The sequence below is a fragment of the Topomyia yanbarensis genome, chromosome 3 (genome assembly GCF_030247195.1).
Source record: "Topomyia yanbarensis strain Yona2022 chromosome 3, ASM3024719v1, whole genome shotgun sequence".
Taxonomy (NCBI): domain Eukaryota; kingdom Metazoa; phylum Arthropoda; class Insecta; order Diptera; family Culicidae; genus Topomyia; species Topomyia yanbarensis.
The window spans coordinates 408,001,871-408,027,902 of NC_080672.1; the positions used below are offsets into that span (position 1 = coordinate 408,001,871).

The 26,032-nt window shown below is 40.0% G+C and overlaps 1 protein-coding gene across 1 annotated transcript in view; it reads left to right on the plus strand.

Moving 5' to 3' along the window:
* Positions 1-26,032, plus strand: part of LOC131693908 (heparan sulfate 2-O-sulfotransferase pipe) — a 584,932-nt gene that overhangs the window by 133,091 nt on the left and 425,809 nt on the right. The window lies entirely within an intron of this gene.

Genomic DNA, 26,032 nt, shown 5'->3' on the forward strand with positions numbered 1-26,032 from the left:
GTTGAACATAAAAAGCCTCCGTGCCATAGGTTAGAGAAATGAGAAAGGAACAATTGCACCGCTAGGTGGATTAAAACAGGTTTTTTTTGAGATCCGAATGGAAATCCAAGGTAGCGGAACACGCTTTTTCAGAAAAACATAACTTAACTATAGAAGATATTAAAATTCAGCGTCAAGTCTCTAATCCTTGGAAATTAGACGTAGCTGAAAGCCTGGAAATTTTCAAACATTCGTCTCCTTTCTTATTAAATCGAGACCAAGGTAACGGATATTCATGGCTCTTCGAAATTTTACCTACATGCAAAAAACGGTCAGCTGCATGCACCTAGGTACCCACCGACCACAGCCTACCCGCTTCCCTAGATAAAATGACTTTACAATCCCATAATTTCCTATAGACTGATACAAACACTGAAGAAGATTACAAGTAGTAATCGAAATACCGGTATCTGTTAAAAAGTGAAGTGCAAGTGCATCTAACTGTAAAAACATAGTGGAATTAAATGGAAGAAAACCTTTGAAACATTACGTACATTCCACTAAGACCTCCGTTCGCGTATATATTATACAAAGTGTTTTCTATACTATAAAAACTTTGTAGATACTCAGTTTCGAAGAAAAACTAATGAAAAACACCAAAAATTGCACTTCTTATTGATTAGGCTTTGCTACTCTTATAAACCAAATTGTCCAAACTAGTTCACATAACTTCTCCATTCAGATCTCTAGAAAAATTAAAAATGTTGAAAAAATCTAAAACAGTTCGAAAGCTCTTCAACAGGTATGAATTTGATATTTTACCCAAAATCGGCCCATTTTTCAAAAAATTATCATTCGCCACCAGTAGGAAGCGTTTTAGCAAATCCACTCAAAAGAAGAAAGTGGTCCTAATACCCTAACCTTTCATTTAAGAAGTGAGCCCGATGACTTTTTTTAACATGATGCTATTTTGGGACACTCCACTCTTCAGTCAAAATAAAGCTAACGGAAGGCCGGTTGACAAAGCAGTCTGTGCTTCCGACTATTGAATCTCTTTTATGTATTACCGCTCGACGTGGTTTTGCTTTTGTTCAATTAACCCATTATAACCCAGGGGTTTCAAAAAGTGAGCCAAATGCAGTGATATCTTCAGTTCCACCAAAAAATGTATCAAAGATTATGGGAAAAACAAAATCACCGCTTAAAATGGTTTTGAGAATGAAAATATCTCGTGCAAAAAATTTCGTACGCTTAAATAAAAACAACAAATTTTAAGTTAAGTTTTAAGGATTTTCTAATAGACAACACTTCTTTTACACCTGTAGGAACATTTTGTCACATAATGGAATTATTATCACGATCTCCAACAATAAAATTCAATTAAATGTATTGCTTACCTTTCAGCCGCCATTTGCCCTAACTATACACGGTTCAAAAATGTAAACAAAATTATGAAAAATGGCTGTTGTATTGTTTCACAATGAAATATGAGGTGTAATGATCCCATTAGTGCAATAATAAAGCAGTTAGATGCCAAAATTCTGCAGTAAATACGCGTTAAACGATTGAAAGTTCTGCGCATGAAATTTCATACGCTAGAATATAATGGGTTAAACTGTTATTCCATATTCAGCAATAGAACATAATTTCGGTTAGTTCCGAATTGATTAGTGGTAAGAAGACGGAAATCCATAAAAATCATAAATAACAGCGATATTAGCATGCCAAAGTGACGCAAAAACGAGAGATCATTTGATTTTAGATTTAAGATTTGAGAATAACACCCCAGATAGTGCAGTAAGACATTTTCAATGTCAAAAAATAGAAAAATAATAAGCTGCGACAATTTTTTATCTGGCGACCATTCCGCTTGGCGACCGTTTCACTAGTTTAGTCATAGAACATACTATATAATAGTCGGCGTATGCACTCAGTCATCCCTCAAGGAACGACGATACATCACAGAAGATTAAATCCTAATTCTACATTGAATCTTGTTCTCCCACCGACAACCTCGACCTCGTCAACAATCAACTTCTTTTGTTGTTCGAGCCCCCGCCACTGCACGAACGAGCAACAACATATAATCATAAAAATAAAAATTCTCTGAAATCGCGGCAAAGCACATCCTTCTTGTACGAATGATTTATTCGTCGCTTTTTTTTTTTCGAAAGTCACTTTTCAGCGTGCAGCCGAACAAAGGCCGCTCCGAATCTGGAGCCAAAAGAGCACACGATTCGCGCTCCATTATCTCGAAAAATGTGATGCAACAGCAGAGCGCAGCGTCTGGTGCGGTGGAACGAGGGGGGGGGGGGATACCGCGCATCGGGACCAACTCTCAAGATAAAGCACATCATGTTTGATTTGTTGCATCTTCCGTTTATTTTGGACGAACAATACGCGCAATGTGGAATAGCATCGGCCACCTCCTCTCCCGCGCACTTCGACAGCCTGGCTGGCGCAACTGCGCGGAGAGTAGGGCAGGGCGCTGGAAACAAATCTCTGTTCAAAGTTTATTAGACATACGGTTGTTATTTGAATTTGTTCCCGTTTCCGATGGTTGTTGGGAAGAGAAAAACTTGCTGAGATAAAATTGAAACGAACATCGTTCACTGTTTCATGGATCCGCCGCTTTTGTTCGGGTGCCGGTTTGGTGCTGTAACTTTCTGGTAAAACAAGAAGAACTTCAAAATGTAGTACGTCGGAAGTCACTTGTTTATTTTTCTTTTTTTGATGAATATATCATAAATCAGCATCGATCGATATGCTGTAGATGGGGCACTAAAGTTCCTATGCTTGTAATACTTCCGAATTTCTTGTTCTACTCAGTTAGAGTCTATTGCCATTTTTTCAACTGATGCTATGATAGCAGTACAGTATGAAGGAGAAAGACGTGTTACAACGAAAAAACGAAAACGCCACATGATTGATCGGTAGCTTCCTCTAATTTCATTTTCCTTGCAGTTTTATCAGTTAAAGTGCAACTTTTGTTAGTCAGCTCAGCTAGACTTTAACTTCGTATCAAAATCTGACCGCTGTTCACTAGTCAGTGCTATCGATATGTATTGCTCTTTCATTACCCCCTGATTTATGAAGCGAAATTCAAACGAACCGACAGAGGAACTGCGTTGTTCCTGGTGCTTGAAATTTGATGATAGCAATCTAGTGCCAAACAAACTGACTCATTGTAGTTGTTGTTCCGAGCGATAGAAACAGGAAAAAAATCCTCCATCATGAAATTAACCCCTTCCTGTGCACTCTGAACCGAAAAGTGTTGTACTTGCACTGCAAGCACTGAAGCATATACATACAATGCTGGTTCAGGTCAATCCCTTCCCAAGCCCCCAAACAGTACACACCAATCGAAACCGTACCGGATACATTGTGGCAATCAATCAGTTGTGGCTTTTCCTTCGGTCGGATTTTATCGAACAAAGAGCAGTAAAACTGTGATTTATACATTCGGGAAAATGGGAATGCTCAATGCAAATGCAAATGGTGGCTGCAGGAGCAGTTTTATTTTCTCGCTAACATCCAGGGATCCAAGGATTCGATCAACATAGTGTAGTACATAGCTGTACACATGCTGATAATCATTTTGCGCTGTTTATCATGTGGTCTGTTTCATTACCGATTGTGAGTGCTTACTTTTGACCGCCATTCGATAGTGCTTTGTGATTATTAATATTGTAATCAATTTCCGAGTAATGCAATAATGGACGAGAGGAATACTTAACTTGAGCAGAGCATTCCGACTTTATCTAGTTTCCTCTATTCAGTCCTTCAAAAAAATATCGGAGGAGAAGTTAGAACTTGACTCAGTTTCGGGTTCAAGCAAAAACGGCATAAAAAACCAATCGTGACCCCACGATGTGAAGTAATATTTTTTTCTCGATTTTACGTTTACATTTAGACCGCGTGTACCATCACTACACAAAGGTCGTCTCTACATAGGCATCTGTATAAACAACACATTCTCCTCCACAAACGGAGCTGCCGGTCGTACCTACAGATCAACAGTAAGATGATTTTCCGCGCGGATCCACTCCGTCTGATGACGTGTGACTGAAATTTGAAAGTACTCAGTGCTCCACTTCTGACTAACTGCTGACTTCTGACGACTGGCTGCGAGGGATTCCCCCACTACTCAAAATTGGAGTGTAAAATGTGGGCCAACAAGAACGACCTCCAAGCAAAGTTCCATACTTCGCATATGTGTAGTATATTCAATGTACACATATATGAGTTCCGAGAACAGTAGCATATTCTAATGCACGCCAGTGGGCCCCAATTTAGGACAAATTGAAAGCGAAAGGAAAAGGAACAAAAAGCGGTCGTGTGCGGATGGCGCTCGAGACGTTCGTTCCCTCGCTTGGATTCCGCTTTGATTCTCTGAAAATGTATGCATAATTTATGTGGTGAATGTTGATTTAGCAAATGCAATGGATTGTTTTTTCAGTCTCCAGCTCTCGGCTGATTTGATCAAAGTGAACGTGATGAGAAGCGCCGGGAAAGCTTTGGAAGAATGCGGCTTTTTCGACGACGACGACGACGACTAATGTCAATATCTGAGTAAATAACGAAAGCAATAAATAATTCCTGAATTTGTGCGAGGAGCAAAAACTTATTAGTTCAACCATGCATCTTGGTAGTGAGAAAAACAAGCTGTTCATTTAAGGTGAAACCGTTTTGCGCAAATGGTCTGAATGTCTAAACCCATCACCATAAATTGAAATGGTTTGCGTCTTGTAATCACCAGTGTTGCCAGGATTTTTTAAAATTAATATAAAGCTTTCAAACAAAAAAGTAGAAACATTTTTGCACAGTCAAAGACGTAGTAAGCCATAGGTCCCGAAGGGTCTGCCCCTTCCAGAAACCAATTTTAATTTTTTTAGACTCCGAATAAAAATGGAAACTTCCCGAAGTTTTGGGGCCGCCAAAACCCGCGGTGAAGTTATTCAAAACAATTTGAACGTGGTGTTCCAGTTCAAAACTAAATTGTGTATGGACATGTTTCTTCATAGTAGTTTAGTGGAAACCCCTGGTAATTTCTGAATTTATTACGTTGCCCAGTAAAGTTCGTTTGAAAAAATTAGATGGTCTAAAAAAATGTTCAAAGTCTCATGCAAGATGTTTGTTTCAAAAATTGTCTTCAAGAAAACTTTTTTTCAACAGCCGTTAAGGTGCTTTTGAACTAGCTATATTCTGGCCTTTTTCGGCACTAAGTCTGCTTTGATGATCTTTATAGAACTCTGAAGCCGTATGGAGTATGTTTTGTATGCGAATATAAAGCATATCCAAAGCCATTAAATAATGCTTCGTGGTTACTTGGGTAGTTACTTCTCTTACTTCCTGAAGAATGGACGGAGAAAATTCGTTGCCCACGAGCATGGAAAAATAGCGTCTCACAAGAAAGATTTCTTCGCATATGAAGCATCCTACTTGCATTCAAAATGAAGCAAAGCAACCTGGTAGAACGAAAACACCCAATTTAAGATGCAACAACAAATGAAGAAGCAAATTAGTTGCACACGGCCGTTTTTGTTGCCAGGCATTATTAAGGCATAGCGTACCCGAGCAAATACTCATGGGTTCAAACACCACATAGCCCCTCGAGAAGACCTTAAACATGGTCCATGCCAAAATTCACAATCATCAAGACACCATAAAAGGGTCTCAGTAACCCATAAATATACCAACATATGGTATTTTATATGGGATCTACCGGACCATGGTGATTGTGTTTTCATGGGTTGAACCCATTTCAAACACCCATGTCAAACCCCATGAGCATGGGGGTAATATGGGCTTTTCGTTTGCTCGGGTAGTTGGTAATTCGATTGCCTTGTACACAGTTCTTTTAATCAGTCTATCTTCTGACCTCGCACAAAGCAGATGCAAAAAAATCGCTACGCTATAGCAGGCTATGGGCACCAGTGAATCAAGCTAGCTATTGGTCTATATCAGTGCACATACAAATTGTATCGTTGCCCCCGGCTGCGGAGTGAAATGAGTTTGCCAAATGAAACAAAAGTGCCTGTACAACGAGATAACACGATTTCGATCAACTTTAATAAAACTCGTGTTAGTCCCACAGTTCAGGAAGTGGAACAATTAGTTAAAGTAAAAATGGAGCTTAATCTCGCTGAATTTACGTACAGTCAGCTACATCTCGTAAAAAACTGTGTTTTGATCACGTTTAGAAGCTTAGCACAGGCCGAAAACTTCATTGCAAACAACATGCAACACGAGGTCGAATTTAATAACACCAGAATCAAGATCCCCAGCATATGGAAAACGACATGGTGGACATGCATAATCCATGATTTGGCCCCGCGCACGAAAGAAGATTTCATCAAACGAATCATGTCGCAATATGGAGAAGTAAAATCTATTACGAATGACAACTGGAGAAATTTTTTCACCGGCATTCCCAACGGAATTGTGAGGATGCGAGTGACTAAACCAATACCTTCTTACATGACTATCGAATGCAAATCATCGAAGGATGGCGTGACCTATAAGCAAACAACGCTAATCACATATCCCGGGCAGACCCCAACATGCCAATTCTGTAACCATACAGCCCACTACGGAAAAACATGCGCCGAAGCAACTAGTCAAAACTCATCTACTACAGCCAACAAGCAGCCACCGACACCTTCAGATAAACCAAAAACAACGATCCAATTAACCAATATTGCAGGTACAATGACCACGAAAACCGCTCCCAACAACTAGCATCGCCAATAAAGGAGCAAATACCGATGAAGACGGATATACAACAGCGACCCGTAAGAACAAGAAACAAATAAGAGCCTCTGATCGTGAACAGCAAGAAAGCAGTACCGATGACGCCATGGACAGGAACGATAACGCGAGAGAAGGCAGACAGAATGACCCCCAAGCGGCTTCACTGCCAAGGAAAAAGATCTCAACACGCAGCAGCAAACTGCGTCAACAAGATCTGGCAGACCGACATTCTTAGAATCATTTTTTTTTACTTATTGTAAAAAAAATTAAAAGCCCCACGGCTCAGTTGTGCTAACGCATTGAGCCGTTTTAAATAAAAAAAAGCTGTTTTAATAAAAGCATGTGAAGAACGTTCGCGAGCAAAGATTCTACGCTGCTCTTAACAGTTTCATCTACATCGTTCATTCGCGGTTCTCAGTATGACACTTTCCCAATCCTTTTCTCTTGGTATCGTTATCAGTGAGTACACTTTGGAATACTTTTCGATCAACAGTTAGCGGCTGCGTTAATTTGACTACACTATGGGTATAACGAAAATTTGGCATACACATTTTTAGAATAATAATTATTTTATTTTTTATTTCATTCTGTTGGATCCTGCACCTCCAAATACAGTTTGATACCAACACGGAAATTATACAACTTGGGTACAGCTAACAACACTGTCTTCCCCCGAACAGCCCTGAAGTAAAACTTGGGTGCATTCAAATAGCTAGCTACAAATGATGGTATAGGTATACATGGGTCCATATAAAAAACGGATAGCATTGCAAAATTCGCATGAAAAAGTCACATTAAAACCTAATAAAAATCGTATAAATCGTGTGTATTCAAACATTATTTCTGGGCGACATTGTAATTCTCATTTACTCACGCTAGAAGGAGCTTATCCGATGTCCATTTTTCCGGGATAAGATGAGTCGCAAAATTCTCCGTCCCCATAAATTGCGCGAGAATATTTTTTTCTGATAAAATGTATCTGAATTTTTTTTCTCTCCGGAGAAGGTGAAAATATTTTCACACTTTTGTAGATTTCCACGAAAACAGAATATTTTTCGATTTTTACAAAACTTCGAATGTGAAATAGATGATGAATTTAAAAAAAACTGTTCAAACTACTATAATTCAAATGGTGAAAAATTATTCGTGGATATTTTCAAGTAAAACTAGTTTAATTTGAAAGGTTATTCGTTAGGCTTATGCTTACTTTATGATTTAGGTGATACAAGCCTTTCTTTAGCTCAGACATGCAGAATAAATACTAAATCGTAAAATAAATAAAAGTCAAAATGTTCAAAGTGGCTGTACTTTTTTAACATTTCGGAAAGATGATTTATACTGCATTATACTAAAAAATTAGTGCGCTTTTCAGAAATGAATATCTTAAGACTGAAAGAGACGTGTGGTAGTGTTTGATTAACCAGGATTCGTAAAGTAATTTATTTCAGAATTCTCAACAATGAAATACAGGTATTCTGTTACTAAATCACTACATTTAATTTTTGAAAATCTATTTTCAGATATGGTGAGCAATACATTCGTAAAGTAGATTTTTTGAACCATCCGAAGTATCAAAATAAAGTTTAAAATGAAAAATAAACATCAAATACCCTAAGTTAAAGTTTTCGTAAAATTCAGGCAACTTTTGAGGTTTTGTCCGACTTTTGTACGGAGTGTAATCACTATGGGTTTGTGAGAGGGGTTCGAATGAAATTAATAGTATTTGCCAAACGTCAAATTATCAGTCCTATGCTCGTACAATCGGGTTGAGTTCGGTTCACAGCGCATTGAGTACGTCTCTGGTGTTAAAGGTAACCAACGAGCACCGACGCACGACACCATACACCACGAACCTGCGGCGACAGCCAGCGATATGTGGGATAAAACAATCACTCCTAAGTTGTTTTTGACTTAGAATGCTTTTCTGTATTTTGCCGGGGGCGTAGCTATGAGTGTGCTTTGGGTGTAGGAAGGAGCGCACATCACACCATCCTTCCCTAAAACCTCCCACATTTTTATTGGTAGTACCACCAGTACCAGAACGCAATGGAATCAGGGTAGGCAGTGGGAAAGAGTAATTCTCACTAGAGCTTAGGATTTTCGGTATTGCTAAGGTTGAATAATTCAAGTAAGTAACGTAGTGACTCATGTCGTCCTCGTCAGACATTCAGACAGCAGTAATTAACCGTTGCAAAGAAAAATTGTAGCAAAAAGAAAAGAGAAATAAAAATGAATGAGTACTAAAATAAAATAAAAAGTGATAAACTTAGCTTATCTGCTTCTTACTGAAACGTCTGCAGAATGACGTGAAAAGTTAGCGCCAAAAACTGCTAACACTGTCCAATCACTCACACCGATGAGCGAACCGCTACGGCGAAGGTTATAAGCCAAGAAACACCGCTACCTTCACTCCGCCAGCACCGAAATCACCTTCACTACACAGTGGTCCAGAATGCAAATTTAGCAGGAATTTAATATTTTTACTGTTTAAATCTAAAGAACTTAGCCTCATTATGTCTTTTGGAAAGCATTTGTAGTTTGTGAGACCCTTGTTTTTATTCAAACAACAGTTAAGGTGGTTTTAATTTTACTACGATCAATAAATTTACTTCTTATTTATTCTAGATAAAGCCACACTACTTTCAGTGAAGTTGTAGAACAACAAATTTTGAAAAGTTCGCTGAATTAATATAAGCTCTATTTATCATACTTTTCCTTTCACAACAAATTTAAAATCAAGATATAGGGCGTTTTTTAGAAAAACTGTTTTCTTCGAATAACTTCTACTGTATTGATTTAAAACTAACGTAGTCTTCAGAAAACTTTAAAATTGTTTTTGAGCGAATAATGTGTTTCATGGCATCACATATCTATTTATTACCGTTGAATAGTTAAAAGAACTTTTTGTCAAAAATGGGATTTTTTTACACATCAATATCACTAATTGGGGAAAACGAAAAATAATTATTTTTCAACTACACATATCGTTGGGTGGCAGATGCGGTTGTGTGTTCTCGCTTTAAAGGCAAAATGCAAAATGCCTACCTTTTCTGCGGCTGTAATTTTTCCGCCTACATTCTCATTTCGCTTTCGACGCTGCTGTCGTTCGCTATTGCAGGACGCCCAGCACTGTACGGCAGTCTGTAAGCAAAGCAGTAACATGACAAAAAATACTGCCCCCACTACAGCCACCAGATGCGAGCGGTACAGCTTCTCTTTCCTTATTTTACACTTTTTAAAAATTTTAATCTATTCAATATTTTCAATCACAAACGACGACAATGAATGCGGTTGGTTTACGCCACGACCCGCATCAACGCTTTCGTGTGCGGGCCTCTCCCTTTGATTATGCAGAGAAAAGTGTACAAAGCGAGAGAACAAACTTTACTACGACACACTCTCACCGAACAGTCGGAGTACAGCAGCAAATCAAAAATTTATTCTACTGCTGTACGGGAAAATATACTCGTACTGGCTACCGTTCTGGCAGCAACAGCAGTGATGCGTCGCTGTAGCGGGCTGTCCGGCTTGTGCAAATGTAAATATACAGAAAAAATGTAGTTTACCAGTACCTTTGGTATCTCTGGGCAGGGTACGTTCACTGTCGCCTATGCGAAAATCAATCTGGGACGTCAACATATCCGAGAGAAAGCAGAAAGTTTTGTGCATTTAGTCGGAGTCCCAAGGGTTGCGAGTTAGAATCCTGCCTCTGGGGTGATTTTTTTTCATATAATTGGTTTTACTTCACTCACCATTTCGATCTGTTTTCCCGTTGGATACGACGAAAAAGACAGAAAATTAACATTTTGATGGCTCGAGATAGAGTTTGGCAGTCTTTCAGAAAATTGAAGGAAATCAAATTTGAAAAAAAAAATTTGTGTATTTTTGTCTTTTTATTTTTTTTTTAAGAAAAATGTTCAGATATTTTGAAGGAGAACAGATTGTATGTTTTTATTTTTAACAAAAAATAAACTATTTTTCGAGTAAATATTGCAAAATACAAAAAAAATGTTTTTAACCTTTTTTAGATGATATACACTACAAAGTATAATATTTCATATAGTGATAACGGTGTTTAACCTTAAGCGTCCTAATCGAACATGATATTCGAAAAAGTTATATTTTTTATGTGAAAGATCTCATAACTATGAAACGAAAAAAGTTTAGTAGTTGAGGTATGAGAACAAAGTATGCGCCCTAAAATGTTCTTCAAGTTGTCCAAAGCTTACTTAGGTGGAAAGTAACAACTTCAAAAGTTATATAAATAAAAACGCTTCTTTAAGGGAACACCCTAACGCTTACAGTTAGATATATCATGCAATGAAAGGTATGAAAGATAAACCTTGTGTGTCTTCGGCAAATTTGTCTGAAATGTATTGATATATAACCTCATTGAAGTAATTTGAACCGTTAAAAAGTTCAATTTTGGATCTTGCTTAAATGCGAACCACCCTAGCTTCTGTTCATACGAAAAAAAAGATCCTTGCAAAGCACAACTTCCCTTAACATATTGTAAGGCTAAGTTATTTAGTTTTAACAAAATGTTAAAATTCCTGATCTTACATACTGGACCACTTGCAATGTTGTCTGCAACATTGAAGAAGTGTACGAATTTTTGCTTGACATTAAAAGTGTGTGCTTCGAATTCACATTGGAAGCAGCACGAAGTTATGGAGTACCTTTATATATCACGAACTGGATACAGGCAATGCTTAGCAATCGACATCTGCGCTCATTGTTATGACGAGTAGAGATTAGGAAACTGAATATCGTATGCTTTCAATGCGGAGTCCTGTCACCACTTTGAGGAAACTTAATAAGCTTGGATTTTCGACAGATGGTTTCACTGATGATCATCATATAATGTTCACCGACAGGGACGTGCGCAGAAAATTCTCAAAAAAGGGGTTTTGAATTTATTCGTTCCTTATATAAGGAAGGTATAGAAATCCTGAAACATTGAAGGCTTTTTCCGAGTTCCAGAGGACCTAGTCTAGGCCCGACGAGAGGGGGGGTCAGGGGGTAAAAAAAGGTTGAATACGCACAGTACAGTATGAAGTTGTATACAATTTAACATATTCTTATCTAACTGTTACTAATAAAAGTTGGATATTTTCGGAATGGGATTGACGAGTAGATGACGAAAATCAATGTATGAAGCCATTTTGAAAACTAAGAAGGCGAATTCCAGTTAAGATATCTGTATAACCTAAAATATTGACATTTTCGAAATAAAATAATCAAAGAATAGATATAGATGTAGTGATTTGTGATGCGGATGATATGATTATAAAAAACTTTCTCAACCAGAAGGCCTCTAAAAGGGCATCGCTCATTTATTCGTCAAACCCGCCTAAAAATACCCTCATAGTTTATACAGAAATTATTCGAAATAGCTCCAAGCTACCATTTCTATCATCTACTCGTCAAGCCCGTTTCAAAAATTCCCAAATTTTCAGGGTTATCGAGATTATTGTTCAATCGGACGTCTCCATCCTGGATTTCAAAAAGGTACCAAATATCCATTTTCATCATGTACTTGTCAAGCCCGTTTCGGAAATACCAATATTGTTAGGGTTATCGATAATGTCGCTCAACCAATGCATTTTAGTAAGAATGTAAAGCGAACTTTTTTTACTATCTAAATCCCAAAAAATGAACACTTTTTTTACGAACTAATTCAATTTACGAACCCTTGGCTTGGTTCGTAAATGGAGGTTCCAGTGTACACATTTGATGAAGAAAAATATGGGAATTTAACTAGATACTTATTCTACCCATTAGTATTCACCAAAAGTTGAAACTCTTTTTCTCACAACTCTCTGTCTCAGTCTTTTTAACAGCAGACTTCAGTGTTGGATTCCAGTCATCGCCTTCGTAATGTTTTTTTTTCTCTGAATGTTAACGCAAGTGTAACAACTGATTCCAAACCCGATTTTACCATGTTCAGAAACCGATAAAGAAAATTCGTTCAGGTCATAGTGACAACTGCAATAGCTGAATCCAGTACCTCAAAATCAACAGCATGTACCAAAAACAAGAAACAAGGCAGCATCAGTGGTGCGAAATTGCACATTTAGCTGCTTATTTCTGATAAATTTGCTGAAACAGTATTCAGTTTCAACGCTTCCCTCATTCATTCACTTCCAAACTAACTGAAATTTTATGAAGAATCGAATGGTTGAGTGCAGAGGAAATATAAATTCAATCACCAACCAAAGCATTTATTTGTTATTATGTGGACAGTTAAAAGGCAGAAGATCTTTTACATTTTCGAGCATAACTAAACTGCGTAATCTATATCTGGTGCACTTTTGCTTGAAAAACCCTCTCAGAGCTATCATAGAAACAAGATTCAGTTTGCTCCTCAAACCGAACATATGCGAACATGAATGCGTTGTACCGAAAAATCGAAGGACCAGAGAAACAAACCAAACATTCGATTCATCGCGGCGGCATGAATTGAATTTTGTTTCTCTTTCAAGCTCACGCAGGGATGTCAATTTTTCTAAGCTCAGATTCTGGGCAGCATTAACGATGGTAGCATTAACGTGCGTCAAGGGAGCATGAACGATGGGAATATGGACTGTATGGCAACGACGCAAAAAAGGATTCCAATTGCAATGGCAAATCGGACGTCGTAAGCCAGTCTGATGGCCAGCCACAAATATTCCTTTATTATTTTTTATTTTTTCCATCTATTACATGTTTAAAATACTGACGACTCTGTTAAGCTAACACATTGAATCGTGTCAAATAAACAATTTTCATAAAAAATAGTTTGATTGAAACGGTTGCATCCGTATAATTTCTCTAATCGATATTGAAATAAGAAGTCATATATGGTAGGGCCCGTCAGTACTTCAAACCCTGGGGCCCGGCGCGGCTCTCGACGGCCCTGGTCTTGTGTCGACTTGGTTCAACAAACTGGGACAGTATAGATTCTCGAGAAGGTATCTTGATCAGACACCACCGCCTGCTGGCTCATAGTAGTGTTGGATTTTTACTGTGGTGGTATGTGGTAAGCCTATAGACTAAACCTAAACCTTTTGTTCGTTCCAATGCTCATCCTTTGTTCGTATTTTTTTTTTCATTGATGCTGTTTCTTGCTTGCAGTCCAACCTTTGTGGTATAACTGACCTGTTCAGATCAGCTGCAAATATCGTCACCTGTCGAGACGTGAACCGATCCAGAGATAACGAACATGACAACGTACATCTCTTTACAACCATCTTCGCAGGGTTTTTATACTTTTAGGCGATACTCGTTCCGAATTATCTACTAGCATGTACTGAGAGTTTCCGGGTGTCGGGATTTCTCTCGATAGCGATGCCCGTTTTTGTGAGCAATTTGGTTCTCAACCACTCTTGCGCAGAAATAACCTAGGGTGAACTTTCTCCGCACAATGATATTCAGATTTTCTTCGAGTTGTTCGTTCATAATTTTTCTCCTTAGCTGCTGGTGCTAGCTCGCTGACCGACCTTTGGCGTGTTACTGATTTACTTACAATTATTGTTAACCTTTTCCGGAAGTCACGCTTATGGCCCACTGAACGAGCAACCGCTGGTGCCCTAAGACGATTTCGCTGGATTTTCAGAGCAGCGTGGACTCAGTGTACTAGCGCGACTGCCGGTAGGTTAAACGATCAGATGAAAAAATGCGGAAATTTTGTTCTATGATCGAAAACGAAATCGGGCGGCAATCGAAATATTTGTAAACATTTAGCAAAATAACGTAACATTTCGTTTCAATCACAAACTTTCGTTCTTCTAGTTGCCATTTTTTTCAGTTCGTGAAATGAACTGTTTACAATGCACTAAAATGTTTTGTTCTATTTACAAATTTAATTTATCAGTGTATGGGTCAGGTTCATCATCAGGTTCATCAATCATCAGGTTTCTAGCGTTATTATAAGTGAAGTATCAGACGAATAGGCACTGTTATTGGGTTGCATCAGAACATGACAATCACTGGCGTCGTTTATCAACCTACGGTCAAGCAAACATATTTTTGTTGGATGAAATTCAAAAAGGTCAAAGAATAAGTTAGCCTTTTCTAATCACAATAACAGCATTCTAATCAAGAGACTAGTCAGTCAGTGATATTGCAAATTTACTTGTCACATTGCTACTGTTCAGTATTATTCATGCGAGCTTTGCAAATCAGATTATGGACCTTCATGTTATCTGCTCTGTTGTAATGCCATTGTGTATCCAAAATTAAGGTTCCCCATACGTGGACGAACATATGTACAGAAAAATGTCCCCCTTATCTGATTGTCTGTGTGATAATATCCCAGATAAATTTGGAACATCGGCAACACTGCGTGCAATAATGTATATCATCTTGAGAACAACGAATGTGGAAAAAATCACCAAAACCTCACCGAACTAAGCTTTAAGTGGCATTTACACGATCCGTCAGTCTTCCGTCACAGATACAGCACGTCAACTGAACGTCAAAATCAGTTATTTACCGTGCCTATGAAAACGCGCCCACACATACACAGCATCAACGTTACGAATCGTTCTGACGTACGGAATGCGTGAATCGTACTTTACCGAGCTCAATCTCGACGAACGACGACGACGACGACGTCGACCATGATTGAGCGTACCGCTTGCGAGCTACAGGGCGCTTGTATACTTATCCAGTTATAAATTACCATCCAATTTGTCATTCGGACTTATTCGCATTGGTTGTCGTGTTCTTCCTTTTGCCCTTCCCCTTAGATGGGGATGTATTCCGCTGCCTGTGTTCGCTGCTAAGCGATACATACTTGAGAAGGTCGCCCGGGCTTTTGTTTTTCCACAAGAAAACATCCCCATTGATGCAGTTTTCTTTTGTAGCTCCTTCCGCCCCCGCAACGTTCAGCGACGTCGTTCAGGATCCTGTTGAATATTATGAAGAAACAAAAAGACGAAACATACTTAAAATGAAATAGCTTTCCGTGTCCGAGATCGGTTGAGTGGAGCTTTAAATGAGTTTACCCTATTTTTGCTTGAATTGGACTTTGCCGTTTTCTTCCCACACGGTAGTGGTAAGGAGGAGTGAGACCAAAAACCACCAACCAGAACCAACATCCTTTTCACTCCGGGTGTTTATTCATCCTTTTTTTGTGCTTGAAGGATAACATATCATTGGCAGGAACTGGCAAAAAGGTTTCGCAATACAGTTGGAAGGAACTAGATTCAATTAATATTAGAACCAAGTGGATTGGTTAACGGATGGATTGTGGAGGAACCACTCTAAATTCAAATGGCGCCCTCTTTCGATGCTGATTCGCAAAAAACCCTGTGTGGATGAATGTTCAAACGGTTGGTCGCAAGTTATTTGTCGGTTATGGATGGAGATGAAATGCGTACTTCGTGCAATTAAAACCATGATGAAATTAACGGACGTCGCTTCCGCCCGAAGGAGCTCGACATACGGTCACGTACGAGGTTACAGTCTATAAACAACCAGACCGCTGGAACCCATAAAACGCATCCTTAGCTCATCGATTTTAAACCAAGCTCGCGGCGAAAAACCAAACCCAAACCAACACTGTGCCTAGAATGGCCAACTCGCTCAGTTCACCGCTCCGCTACCCGACCGGGAGCTATCCACGTATGAAACATATCGCATCTATTCATTTTCGGATTTTTTTCTCCCCTTCGCCGATCCTTTCTTTACGGCAGCCATTAAATAGCAATAGGATTGCCACTTGGGGCCATCTGCTGTATCGTTCCATTCAGTGCCGTATTTAGGGATAGTGTATATTATTATATTATATTTTATTATGCCGTGTCGGCTAGATGGAGCAGTTTTCCGTGTTAACCACTGCCGGCTCAGTACCGAAGCGCCGGGCTACTGCTACCGCGCTTGGTGTTGGGGAAACTCATCCTGATGGAAACCGCACGACACAGCTTAACGGGTTGTGAAGAAACCAAACTTATACACATATTTCGAAATTTACCACCGAGCGCTTGAAAGAATGGCTGAAGATTAATGGAATGCCATTAAAATTGGAATTGCTTTGAGGAGCAATTACATCGGCAAGATGTTGAGGAATCAGAAGCTTTTTCATCTCGGAATGAATAATGATGCTTTTATGTGATATTTATAATATTGTTCCGGGGCCTGGGGCAAACCAGGCGCCGCTGTCGTTTGGAAGTCATTTAAAAATGACTCGATTAAACTTCGCGGTTCACTTATGATAACTCTTTACAGCTGCGAAATAGGGTGAAATTAGTAATAGTCATAATTCGCTTCAATGATTTCTTTGCGCTCGGGCGATCGCACTAGTGCGCGGAGTTCAATGGGAAGTCGCCATTACCATTGCTACCAGAGGGTTAATGATAACATTACAATCGACCGATAACAATTGTGGTCGGAAATTTGTTTTTTAAGGTTTTCGGATGGCTAATTACCAAAGCTTCTTTTAGTATCTTCAGGTGAACTTGAGATGAACTTCAACGCATGCCTTACTGTATTCAAGGTCATGATTCGGTTGCTCACTTCATACTTCATTCGCTCACACAATGGAACGAGCCTGGACTTAAATCCTATATATGAAGGTTCCCGCTAATATTTTTTTCGCATTAGCTGAGCTATCAGAGATAATTTTACGAAATTTTAGTGGATTTGGACATAAAAAGAATTTTTGACAACTTCTTTAAAGGCATAACTCAAGTGCTTGTTGTATAACTTGATCATAGGAACTTCATTCGGATATTTTAATTTTTCAAAAACATGGTTGATTTTATGCAATACTTTACTTCAGCATAATTACCAATTTACAGGGCCATCTTAAGACCACTCGGGGCCTCAGGGCACCATTGAACGAAGGAACCCCCATAGATGAACAGACGTAGACAGATTAAGAGTTACATTCTATGAATATGCGTCACCTCACACAAATTGATAACAAATTGTATTTTACGTCAAAGGGACATTTTGCAATGGCAATTAAAAATATAATAAAACAACTGAAGGCTAACAATAAGCGTTACATTTCTCTCAATAACATCCTTACAATTAAATATGCAGTTAGAAGTAAACTGGAAGAATTAACAATAGTAATTCGACCTCCTTAGTTGCGTTGTTTGAGAATGAAGAAATTCTTGACCAATAAGTAAGAATATTGGAGTAGGACAGATTTACTGTAAATACACCATTCGAACTCTCTTGTCCAGACCAACAAAGAATTCTTCGTACCTCATGATGCGTTTAAGGCTGTTTTAGTAAACAATGCACTCGGCTACGTATAACTACATGAATATTTATGCATTTTCTATAAAAGCTATCATAGGTCAAAAGATGCCAAGTTTCATTGATAGATGGACGAACATTACTAGTTTAGAAGTCTATCGCTGAAGTATAACCTTTTTGATAGAGTAAATGCGAACTTAATAGGGGAAAAATTTATAATTGTCTATTTTGATCTTTTTTTGTTCATATTATCATCAGATTGCACGTTTTTAAGCCTTATTATATGTCACAAAGTGGTAAAAAGTGATTCCTTACAGTTCAAACGAAATCTCGCGCGGAATTTCGCTCGCAATTTCGAACGAAATTTCACTCGGGATTTTGCACGGAATTTGGCATAAAATTTCGCGCGGAATTTTGCACGGAATTTCGCGTGGAATTTCGCATAAAATTTCGTACGGAATTTCGCGCAGAATTTCGCTCGGAATTTCGCACAGGAACTTCGCATGGAAATTTGCGCAGATTTTCACACGAAATTCTGTTGCAGATTTTCGCGCTGAAGTATGCACCGAATTTCGCATGGAATTTCGTACGGAATTTCGCGCAAATTTTCGCGTGGAATTTCGTACGGAATTCCGTGCAGATTTTCGAGCGGAGTTTCGCGCAGATTTTCCAGCGGAATTTGACACATAATTTCGCATGAAATTTCGCTCGGAATTTCGCATGGAATTTCGCACGGAATTCAGCATGGAATTTCGCACGGAATTCCGCAAGGAATTTTGCGCAGATTTTCGCGTGGAATTTCGCAAAGAATTTCGCACGAAATCTTGCGCGGAATTTGGCTCGGAATTTCGCATGAAATTTCGCACGGAAATTTGCACGAAATGTCGCGTGGAATTTCTCATGGAATTTCATACGGAATTTCGCGCAGAACTCCGCACGGAATTTGGCACGTAATTTCGCATGGAACTTCGCTCGGAATTTCGCACGGATTTTCGCACGGCATTTAGCATGAAATTTTGCATGGAATTCCGCAAGGAATTTCGCACGGAATTCCGCACGGAATTTCGCACGAAATTTCGCGCAGATTTTCACGCGGAATTCCGCGCGGAATTTAACACGTAATTTCGCATGGCATTTCGCACGAAATTTCGCTCAGAATTTCGCATGGAATTTCGTACGGAATTTTGCACGGAATTCCGTAAGGAATTTTGCACGGAATTCCGCAAGGAATTTCGGCCGGAATTTTACACGAAATTTTGCGCGGAATTCGACTCGGAATTTCGCATGGAATTTCGCACGGAATTTCGCATTAAATTTCGCATGGAATTCCGCACGGAATTTCGCGTGGAATTTCGCATGAAATTTTGCCCGGAATTTGGAACGAAACTTAACGCGAAATTCCGCCCGGAAAGAAATTTTGCTCGGAATTTCGCACGAAATTTCGCACGGAATTTCGCATGGAATTTCGCATGGAATTCCGCAAGGAATTTTGCACGGAATTCCGCACGGAAATTCGCACAGAATTTCGCCCGCAATTTCGCACGAAATTTCGCACACTATTTCGTGCGGAATTTCGTGCATATTTTCGCGCAGCATTCCGCACGGAATTTGGCACATAATCTCGCATGGAATTCGGCACGGCATTTCGCACGGAATTTCGCGCGGAATTTCATACAGAATTTCGAGAGGGGATTTCGTACGGAATTTCGCATGGAATTTCGCATGGAATTTCGCACGTAATTCCGCACGTGATTCCGCGCGTAATTCCGCTCGGAATTTTGCAAGGGCTTTCGTACAAAATTTCGCCCGGAAATCCACGAAGATTTTCGCGCGTAATTTCGCACGGAATTTCACACGGAATTTTGCGCGGAATTTCGCATGGAATTACGCACGTAATTTTGGATGAAATTTCGCTCGGAATTTAAGGCGAAATTCCGCCCAGAATTTCGCCCGGAATTTCGAACGAAATTTCGTGCGGAATTTCGAACGAAATTTCGTGCGGAATTTCGCTCGAAATTTCGAAAGAAATTTCGCTCGAAATTTCGCGCAGTATTTCGCACGGAAATTCGCATGAAATTTCTAATGGAATTCCGCACGGAATTTCGCACGAAATTTCGCGCAGATTTTCACGAGGAATTCCATTTTTAATTTAACACGTAATTTCGCATGGCATTTCGCACGAAATTTCGCTCAGAATTTCGCATGGAATTTCGTACGGAATTTTGCACGGAATTCCGTAAGGAATTTTGCACGGAATTCCGCAAGGAATTTCGGCTGGAAATTTACACGAAATTTTGCGCGGAATTCGACTAGGAATTTCGCACGGAATTTCGCACGGAATTTCGCATGGAATTCCGCACGGAATTTCGCGTGGAATTTCGCATGAAATTTTGCCCGGAATTTGGAACGAAACTTAACGCGAAATTCTACCCGGAAAGAAATTTTGCTCGGAATTTCGCACGGAATTTCGCATGAAATTTCGCATGGAATTCCGCAAGAAATTTTGCACGGAATTCCGCACGGAAATTCGCACGGAATTTCGCCCGGAATTTCGCACGAAATTTCGCACACTATTTCGTGCGGAATTTCGTGCATATTTTCGCGCAGTATTTCGCACGGAATTTGGCACATAATCTTGCATGGAATTCGGCACGGCATTTCGCACGGAATTTCGCGCGGAAATTCATACAGAATTTCGAGAGGGGATTTCGTACGGAATTTCGCATGGAATTTCGCACGTCATTCCGCACGTGATTCCGCGCGTAATTCCGCACGTAATTCCGCACGGAATTTTGCAAGGGCTTTCGTACAAAATTTCGCCCGGAAATCCACGCAGATTTTCGCGCGTAATTTCGCACGGAATTTCACACGGAATATTGCGCGGAATTTCGCATGGAAATACGCACGTAATTTTGGATGAAATTTCGCTCGGAATTTAAGGCGAAATTCCGCCCAGAATTTTGCACGGAATTTCGCCCGGAATTTCGAACGAAATTTCGTGCGGAATTTCGCTCGAAATTTCGCGCGGTATTTCGCACGGAAATTCGCATGAAATTTCTAATGGAATTCCGCACGGAATTTCGCACGAAATTTCGCGCAGATTTTCACGCGGAATTCCGCGCGGAATTTAACACGTAATTTCGCATGGCATTTCGCACGAAATTTCGCTCAGAATTTAGCATGGAATTCCGTAAGGAATTTTGCACGAAATTTTGCGCGGAATTCGACTAGGAATTTCGCATGGAATTTCGCACGGAATTTCGCATTAAATTTCGCATGGAATTCCGCACGGAATTTCGCGTGGAATTTCGCATGAAATTTTGCCCGGAATTTGGAACGAAACTTAACGCGAAATTCCGCCCGGAAAGAAATTTTGCTCGGAATTTCGCACGAAATTTCGCACGGAATTTCGCATGAAATTTCGCATGGAATTCCGCAAGGAATTTCGCACGGAATTCCGCACGGAAATTCGCACGGAATTTCGCCCGGAATTTTGCACGAAATTTCGCACACTATTTCGTGCGGAATTTCGTGCATATTTTCGCGCAGCATTCCGCACGGAATTTGGCACATAATCTCGCATGGAATTCGGCACGGCATTTCGCACGGAATTTCGCGCGGAATTTCATACAGAATTTCGAGAGGGGATTTCGTACGGAATTTCGCATGGAATTTCTAATGGAATTCCGCAACGAATTTCGCACGGAATTCCGCATTGAAATTCGCACGGAATCCCGCAAGGAATTTCACACGGAATTCCGCACGGAAATTCGCCCAAAATTTCGCCCGGAAATCCACGCAGATTTTCGCGCGTAATTTCGCACGAAATTTTACGCGGAATTTTGCGCGGAATTTCGCATGGAATTACGCACGTAAGTTTGCATGAAATTTCGCATGGAACTTAACGCGAAATTCCGCCCAGAATTTTGCGCGGAATTTCGCCCGGAATTTCGACCGAAATTTCGCGCGGAATGTCGCTTGAAATATCGAAAGAAATTTCGCATGGAATTCCGCAAGGAACGTAAATTCGCACGTAATTTCGCCCGGTATTTCGCACGAAATTTCGCGCGGAATTTCGCATGGAATTTCGTACGGAATTTCGCGCAGATTTTCACACGGGATTTCGCATGGGATTTCGCTCGGAATTCCGCACGAAACTTCACACTGAATTTCGCACGGAACTTCGCATGGAATTTCACACAGAATTTCGCTCGAAATTTCGCTCGAAATTTCACACAGGATTTCGCACGGATTTCGCACGAAATTTCACACGGAATTTCGCACGAAATTTCGCGCGGAATTTCATACGAAATTTCGAAAGGGAATTTCGCACGTAATTCCGCACGGAATTTCGCAAGGGATTTCGCACAAAATTTCGCCCGGAATTTCACGTAGATTTTCGCATGGAATTTTACACGTAATTTCGGACGGAATTTCTCGCGAAATTTCACGTGGAATTTCATGCGGGGTTTCACTCTGAATTTCACACGGCATTTCGTACGGAATTTCTTACAGAATTTCACGCAGATTTTCACTCGAAATTTCACTCGGAATTTCGCACGTAATTTCGCACAGAATTCCGCGCGTAATTTCGCATGGATTTTTGCGCAGATTTTCGTGAGGAATTAGACACGGAATTTTGCCCTCAATTTCGCACTGTATTTCGTTCGGAATTTCGCACGGAATTTCGCAATGAATTTCGCACGGAATTTTGCATGGAATTTTACACGGAATTTCGCGCGGGATTTCATGCGGAATTACGTACGAATTTTCGCATGGAATTCCGCACGTAATTTCGCCCGGAATTTCACGTAGATTTTCGCTTGGAATTTGTCACGTAATTTCGCACGCAAAATTTCACGCGCTATTTCACGCAGGATTTCGCACGAAATTACACGCAGATTTTCGGAATTTCAGTCGGAATTTCGCAGGGAATTTGGCACAGAATTACGCGCGGAATTTCGCATGGAAATTTACGCATATTTTCGTGCGGAATTTGACACGATATTTGGAACGGAGTTTCGCGCGGAATTTCGCCCTCAATTTCGCACGGTATTTCGCATTGAATTTCGCACGGAATTTTGCACGAAATTTTGTACGGAATTTCACGCGGAATTTCGCATAGAACTTCACGTATATTTTCGCGCGGAATTTCACACTGGGTTTCGTCCGGAATTCGCATGGAATTTCGTGCGGAATTTTGCACGAATTTTCACACGTCGCACGGAGTTTCCCGCGGAATTTCACACCGAATTTCACACGGAATTCCACACGGGATTTCACACGGAATTTCGCACAGAGTTTCACGTGGAATTTCACACGGAATTTCATACGAAAATTCGCGTGGAGTTTGGAATGGAATTTCATGCAGATGTTGGCAAGGAATTTTACGCAGATTTTCGCGCGGAATTTCACATGGAATTTCGCATAGAATTTCGCACGAAATTCCGCGCGGACCTTCGCGCGGATTTTCGCGCGGAATTTCAGACAGAAATTCGTACGGAATTTCACGCAGATTTTCGCACGGAATTTAGCATAGAATTTAGCCCAGAATTTCGCACCGAGTTTCTCTCATGTTCCATCCTCGCTGTAGAAATAGAAATAACAGCTCCTTGCAATATTTTCCGTTATTGTACGAATTTCTGGTAGAGAATTTTTTTTTCTCAGAGAATCCAATCAACAGATTGTACACTTGATTATTATAACCGGCTCGGGAAGACGCAGAAAAAAAAACAAAATAGTTCATTTTAAATTATAATAGCTACCTAGCTCCCTACTCACAATCTATAGAGGGGCCCGGTGATTAACTAGTAAATCTGACTACTGTTCACCTCAGCCCAGTGTCTAGGTTTAATCGAAGTCGAAGTCATTTGATGTTTCTAAGATGAAAAATTCAAGGTTTCCTTCGATGGGAAAATGGGTCACATTCTGACTTTATTGTTTTTTGTTGGGCTCTAAACTGAGGGTTTTGAATCTAATATACACAAAGTACGTTCTATAATTTAAAACAACTTACTTCAAAATCACAAGATTTCTATATAATCAAAGAATGAACATAAAAATATTTCTTTGTGGCAAAGGAATGGGGTCGCTCCTTTTTTGTTGTTTTGTGGGGCTCGGATTAATGTTTAAACAAGGTTTCCAGGCGGCTCAAATTTTCTCGATAGGGCGAAGTTCGCAAATGTTTGAAGTTTGACCATACTAAAAACTGACTGTATTATTGGAACTTGGAGTGGTTTGTATTCCAACATTTGTTCGTTTTGGGACACAAATGTGATGAAGAATTGAATTATTTTACCACATCCGCAAAACGCCTTCAAGACATAGATTTGTTGGCCATTATGTTCGGTCACTTGCGAACTATGTATACCTATAGTCCAAAACACAAATTGAAAGCCGAATCGAAGTGTTGGACTTACGCTTGAATTGGTTCAATCTTGGCTTTGTTGCGTCCTATTTCCTGTTGCTAGTATCATTTAGCTTGGTTATCTGATGCTCTTTGAACGTTTTGATCATCCACAGTAGTATTTTCGTGGTCTGTGATTTCTGTATAGACTAACAAGACCATAGAAGGTGTAGAATCAGCTACCTCAACAGAGTTTCTTGGAGAAGGATTTAACCCAATTATGTTTGAAACTCTAATGAAACACAGCATCTCATTGTGTTTAATTAATCAAACAATAAATCAAGTATCACACTGTTTGGTGTTTGGATTAACCGCAAAATTTCGTTGTCATTAATAATGAGCCTATCTGCGAGATTTTAGATCGTTCCGATGCTTGGAGGTCAAGCAATCGGTTGTCGGTGGTTCGGTCAAAGACTTATTGCTTGTATAGGTGATTTGGCTTAATTGGGATTAATTTTTTTCCGCAGCCAGGCAAGATGATATGAAAAGTTGGATTTTAATGTTTCATGCTCTACTCGTCAGTAACTGACACCAACTTGCTACCAGTTAGACGATGGATCAAAACTAACACAAAATTGGCACAAGTTAGACACTAAATCTATACAGTTCACCCAACGTGTGTAAATGACTAAAGCACCTGGCTGGCATGTCTCGATTAGGCAAGTACAGAAGCTGTGGGTCGCTGACAAGTATAGGAAATCGAAATGTCTTTTGGCATGGCAGCCAAACTGCTAAAAGACAGTTCCAAATTTTATAGTCTGCAAAGTACTCAACTTTGAGAAGCAGTTGACATTACTTCTGACTTGTAATATTATTAGAAATTGTGCACGGTTCTACTTTTTAACGTACTATGAAAAAAACTTTTTTTCTTCCGCTGTTCACTGATAAAACTCATTTTGATCACATTTTCAAAAGATTTCACTCAATAACCGGGTTCGGACTACTTTTGTAAGAAATTGCTCATCATAGCACTCAGGGCAGCAACAATAACAACAAACCATTTCGCGGTTCCATCACAATGTCAATGGCTGCATCGCTGCATTCCCTCTGTGTGCGGTGTAAATGTAACTCAACCATTCGAGAGGCAACGAAAACTGAAAATTCCAAAGAAAATTGTAAGGTAAACTACGAGTACACATAGTGCATCGCTGAATCAGGACCCGTAAGGAAAAGGAAAAGTTCTCCGCATTGAAGCGTTCGAGTTGTGCTGGGTAGGTAGAAAGGTATCTCTCCCTCAAACCAAACCGCACCGAAAATGCGAAAATAAAAAAAAAATTGTAGGCAAAAAATGTACCGCATTTTCCCAACCCACAACCTAACCACTCATCCGCAGTGCAAAATGGCGGTGCATTTTCGGTTCTGCGAAATTACTACGCCATTAGTTAGCCGCACCGCCACCGCCCGCTGACGTCGTCGTTCGTTCTGGTTGCATTTCAGCAGCCAGTCAGGTCATTAAAGAGATGAACTTCCATAGTAGAGTGGCTGGTACGTTCCTATATGGATATAGATAGGCCTACGATGCAATGGTTTGCGGCTGTGGCAATGTGTCGGTGTAGGTTCGGTTGGGTGGGGTTGGGTGGGGATGGGAAAATTTGTTTGTGTGCAAGTACTCCGCCTGTCCATCAGACCAAGTTGGCCACATTTTGAAGCCGCAATTTGGCCGCTGCTGCTACTGCTGTCCTCTTCTTTTTTTGTGTGCAT